Here is a 5,719-nt window from a genome sequence, read left to right on the forward strand (position 1 = left end):
ATGCGCAGTTGTTTGCAAAGTATTGGTATTGTGAGCTCTCGACGACACCCCACATCTACTTATGTCTCTACTGGTGATGGTCTTTGTCTGGTAGCTAGGTCGTGCCATGTTCTAGGCGCCCTTTCCTTTTCTCATCTTCCTTTTTTGTTGTTACTTGTACGGTTTTCGGCCCAGTTTCCCTCATAAACGAGTCAGTTTGTTAAGTTTTCGATCTAGTTTTCCTTATAAACTGGAGCAAACATACAGATGTAATTAGGTGTTCAAAAAAATCTTAGGCCTTGTGGTACAATTGAAGAGTGCTTGTATGGCTGCACCTCTGCTCCTATCAAATTGTGACCGCGTGATTCAAATGCAATGGTGTGCCAAGTGTTCGGTCATAAGGAGAAAAACCTACCGAGTGTAGATTAAATTTTCCATTGACTTGCATTTTTTAGAGGGCCATTGACATGCATGTTGATCCACAAAGGCCAGCATGATGCATACTACAATAATAGATGAAAGAAGCAACATTATTTACCACCAAGATGTGTAAGAAGCATGCGCTCCATGTCGTACTGAGGAACGTTGAGAGCTGACTATCTCCATGTATACATACACATATAATGAAATAGTTCATATCCACAAACATAACCACCCCAAAAGTCATGCATGCAGCTCACCGAGAGGTCTAGCTGTTATCTGGTACAAGTGCCTGCTCGTCAGAGCTACTGGTGTCTGTTCCATGATGCGCTGAGGGCACCGAAGTGTTCACCGAGTAGTTAAGGTCGGGAAATGGCTCATCACGTGCCAGGACCTCCATTGCTTTCTGAATGGTAGGCCTTTTGGCACTTTCAAGAAGAGAACACCAGAGTCCCAAGACAGCCACACGATGCATCTGCATCTGTGTCAAGTCAGAGTCGTCCCTACACAACCTTTCATCTATAGCATCCAAGACATTGCCTCCTTGATATAGCTCCCACACTTGCTCCCTTGACTTCCCTGTGCATACAATGTCTAGTAGGACGATTCCAAAGCTGTATACGTCAGATCTCGGGTGGAATTTGACTTTCCCATCTTTCTTGCATTCTGGAGCCATGTACGCTTCCGTTCCTAGAGCATATGTCATCAATGTCACATTGTCCTGGTTGCCTATCCTTGATAGCCCGAAATCGGCAAGCTTGGCGTTAAAGTTGTTGTCCAGGAGTATGTTGCCTGGTTTGATATCTCTGTGCAAAATGTATGGGGCACTGTCATGATGGAGGTAAACAAGAGCAGAGCCAATGTCTTTCACAATTTGGTACCTGAAAGCCAGACAGACACATTAATGAATCCAATGAATATTAATAATAGTATGTAATCGATTCATTAATCCTCGCAAAAATAAATAATGTAAGGTCCGAAAAAATCTTAGTATACCTTGTTGCCCATAGTATTGCTTGCGTACTCTCGCAAAGGTGATGGTGTAGATTGCCGTTAGGCACCAATTCATAGACAAGGAAGAGCTCGTCATCCTTCTTCTTTCTGCAGCACCAGCACATAAAATCAAGCAGGTTCCGGTTGTTTTCCTTGCAACACCAACCTTTCAGCTTGACGAGATTCTTGTGCTTGGCTTCGCTAATGGTGTTCATCTCAGTGAAGAAGTCCAGATTTCCCCCCCTTGTCTCTTTCAATATCTTCTTTACAGCCACCTCATCCCCATAGGATGGACCATCTGATCCGGTGGAGGGTGCACCTGATGATAATTTGTTGGAGAACATACCCCTGTAGACTACTCCAAAGTTACCTCTCCCAATAACCCTCTCCTCAGAGAAGTTGTCTGTTGCAGAAGCTAGAACACGGTACTCGAATTGTCTAGCTCCGCCACTTCGGGCAACAAAGTCATGGCTTGTTGTCCCTATCCACTTGAAACATGAGATGATACACCACACCACAACCATCACAACTCCTCCAATTGACCCTCCAACAATTGCTGCCTTCATGTCACGATTTGTATGAATACACAAAATAATTGCTAGTAATTTATAAATGATGCTGCTAGGGAACGCTCATGCGCTTTTTCAGTTCACGAGTGCAGACATACCGTACTACAAAGAAAATCAGCATTAAACCATATATATATGACATCACTAACTTGCAAAACAGTTTCTAACCTTCATAAATGCATTTTGTCCAACCCAAAGTCGGTTTTCACTGTTGTGTTCCTCACGATTAGATATTCGATACTAAATCTTGCACAGGGATGTTCTGATGGATATTCTTAGATATCAACTTTGAGTCATGAAAAGCAGGTTTGTTGAACAAGCATGCTTTTTCTAGCTCGGATCAATTTTCTACCACAACGGTAAGCCAATCATTTATTATACATTATTGAGGGGTAAAACATTCCATATCATTAAAATTGCTTTCTCATTGTTTATAGGGTATGCACTAGTTTCTTATAACTTACTTTTTGTCACGCAAGTTCTCTTTTAAAAAATACTTAGGGCAAGTCTTAAAATTGTATTAAAATATTCTTTAAACAGTAAAACTTGTTTTTAGGCCACACCATTCATACCAGCCCATCTACGTACCTACCCGGTTGTGAGGAAAAAACTTGTTTATACTAAACACATGCTTTTTTTTTGTCATGGTAAGTTGATTTTCAAACATTCCATGCGGGTCTACTTTCGACGGCCTCGTGATGAGGAACATTACAAATGCAATTATGCATATGAGGTCTAGCAGCCGCCTCAAGAACCCTAGCTTTCTGCCTCCCACCGGCGCCGGTGCTGGTCCATCCCGTCTCCGGTGGCCCTATGGCCATGGAGGCGGAGTGGATCTCGGCCCTTGCCGGTGGGAGGGCTCCGTTTTAAGATCTTTTTTCGAGCTTTGTTAGGGTTTGTGTCCTGCTCAGGAAGGCGAGACGGTGGCGGCTTCCTGAAAATGGAATAAAGGTCTTCCCGCCTAGCCCCCGTTCCGGTGATGCGTCTTGCATCATCGGTGGGCGTGTGGAGTTGTGTCTCCGGCGGATCTGCCTTTGATGGATTTGCTCGGATCTGTTCGTCGTTCGTCTTCGTTCGTGTGTTTTCAGGTTGGATCCTTTTGATCTACACTCTTCATCTGCGGCGGTTGCCGTTCTGGTGCGTTGGTTCTACGGGGCCTTAGCACGACGACTTCCTGACTGTCTATTACAACAAGGTTTGCCCAGCTTCGGCGAGGGAGGAGCGATGACAGCGGCGCGCCTTCGGCTCACTTCAGTGCTTGTAGTCGTCGCTAGGTGGTCTACGGATCTGGATGTAATTTTATTATTTCTAGTGTTCGTTGTACTACCATGACTGAAGATGAATAGATTGAAAGTTTTTCGTGCAAAAAAAAAGTCTGGGCTTGATAATATGAAACCCGATCAATATTTACGTAAAAGCCAAATGTTTTTACCGAGTGCCCGGAAAGCTATTACCAGTGTTAAGCTGCACCGAAAAGCCAATCGCTTTTACCTCATGGTCTCGTCCCAAGACTATGTAAGCAACGGCTAGGACAAAAATACACATAGATACATTGCATTCCTAGGGATCAAATCACAACCTATTTAAGCATGGGCTATGGATCACCGGCTGGACCACCGACTCGAGATAATACGTGAATACTCAGAGTAGCACCAGCAAAGCAGGGTACGGATCGTGCATCTTGGCGGCTCCATGCCGTCGAGAGTCTTGTGCAGGTGTCGCCGTGACTAGTGGCATATGACGGGGCACGTCTTCGGCTCGCTTCAGTGCTTGTAATTGTCGCTAGATGGTCTACGGATCAGAATGTAATTTTTATTTCTACTGTTTCTTTATACTGTGCCTTAAAAACGATGAATAGATTGAAACTTATCCCCAAAAAAAAGACCCCTCGTCTTTGAGTGCGCCCGAACATGCAAAAATGCATGTGCGCTCTGTAGCAATTTGGAATAATAAGACTAATTCACTCACGTGTCCAAGTTACTTGTTATCTAAACTGAAGGTGCAAAAATAAAGGTAGTGTAGTTAATAAACACCTTTGCTGCGGGGATATGCTAGTTGTAGCATCCATTTTTATCATAGTTTTAAATAGCCGGCTATAGCTTCACTATAGTCCGCTATAGCCTTTTTAGCAGGATGTCGCTAAATGATCACCTTCACAAATAGCCCGTTATAGCCTGCTTAGCCCGCTATAGCTGATTTGGAGGCCCGTCGCTATTTTTTATAGCCCGCTATTTAAAACATTGATTTGTATCCGTATTTTATCCATTTATGAGAGAAGGGAGTATATGCTAGTAGCAGCATATTTTTCAAAAGATGTTTAGTAATAACAATACCCTTGGTTGGCGGAGCAAGTGACGAGTTGAAGGACCAGGAGAGTAACTGATGCAGCTCCATGCCTAACCCGGTGGCCGCAGAAGACCCCACTGACACTTGAGCAGGGAGCAAGGCGGTGACCGGATCCGGTAACCGCCAGCTGACCTGAACGGGCTGGTAACTTTGATTGTCGAGTAACTGCAGGTCGGCGGCTAGCATCCGGGTGGTGTTGTCAAACGCGACGGTGGCCGTCATGGAGCCGTTGAGGCTGAAGCGGGGAAAGCTCGTGTTCTCCGAGCGAACAGAGTTGATGTCAATCCCGATGTGGTCGGCGGCGGTGTTTGGGGGGTCCCACCCGTTGTTGTGGGTGTCAAACTCCACGGCACGGCGACGAACTGCTGGTTACCCAATGCGGCCCCCCTCTCCTGGTCGCCTTGGGAGATGAGGCCGAGGTGGCCGCCAGTTGAGTTGGGCGGCAATTCCGACGGGTAATATGCGAGAAAGAAGGCCATGCCATCGCCCTTGTTCTTGGTGGTATTGATGGTGAATGTGAAGCGCGTTTGGAAGCTGGCCACCTCGCCGGTGGTGGCGTCGTAGAACGGCACCGGGTGGCCGTACGACACCCGTCCCTTGCAACTTGTGGGGTCCTTTCCCCATGAGTTGCAGGTGACATCGACCATGCCGCGGCCCAAAGGTATGGCGGCGTCGCCCTCGAGTTTGAGGTTATCTAGGCGGTAGCTGGATGCGTTGGTGAAGTCGAAGCTGAAGGAGAAGGGTGAGGCGACTGCGGCTGGAGCTGGAGCGGTATATATAGCTCCAGAGAGGTGCAAGGAAGCGAGGAGGAAGAGGAGGAGGAGGATGAGCTGCGCACTGCCGGTGCTTGCAGTTGCAGGCAAGCCCATGGCCACGCAATGGTAGGTAGGTCTACGTACGTAGTAACTGGCTATCGAGACGAACAGGAAAGAAGGGCTAGCGAGCAACGGTGGTGAGCGGGATTGAGCCGTGGCTGGCCTATTTATGGGCGACGGCAAGACACGACTGACGCGATGATAACTGCATGCACGGTATAGGTCGTCGGCCGGTCAACGGCCATATGACACGGCATGTCTTTCGTCCACAGAAGAGCATACGTGTTGGAGTTGCGTTAGAGCGACTTCAGCCAGGCGTTCCAAACCGGTGTCAAACGCGTGGACGACCGTTCGGTCACCGATCGGTCACGATTTTTATTCAGACAAATGTTTCAAACGGGTCTCAAACGCTCGAGCTGGCCGGCACTCCAAATATGATGGGGTGGCCCGAGCATGCCCGGGCGCGCCCACCTGACAAGCCTGGCCCACCGACCTCACAGTTGTCCAACAAAAAACCCCGTCCGGCTCATCACTCTGAAACCCTTAGCTCACTAACTCTCCACTCTGGCTCCGTCCTCTCCGTTCCCTGTACCGACT

At 47.4% G+C, this 5,719-nt stretch overlaps 1 pseudogene; it reads right to left on the minus strand.

Annotated features, from left to right (window-relative positions):
* Positions 1 to 667: 667 nt before the first annotated feature.
* On the minus strand, positions 668 to 5,217 carry LOC109785325 (L-type lectin-domain containing receptor kinase IX.1-like; annotated as a pseudogene).
* Positions 5,218 to 5,719: the final 502 nt, after the last annotated feature.

Source organism: Aegilops tauschii, chromosome 2 (genome assembly GCF_002575655.3).
Source record: "Aegilops tauschii subsp. strangulata cultivar AL8/78 chromosome 2, Aet v6.0, whole genome shotgun sequence".
NCBI classification, from domain to species: Eukaryota; Viridiplantae; Streptophyta; class Magnoliopsida; order Poales; family Poaceae; genus Aegilops; species Aegilops tauschii.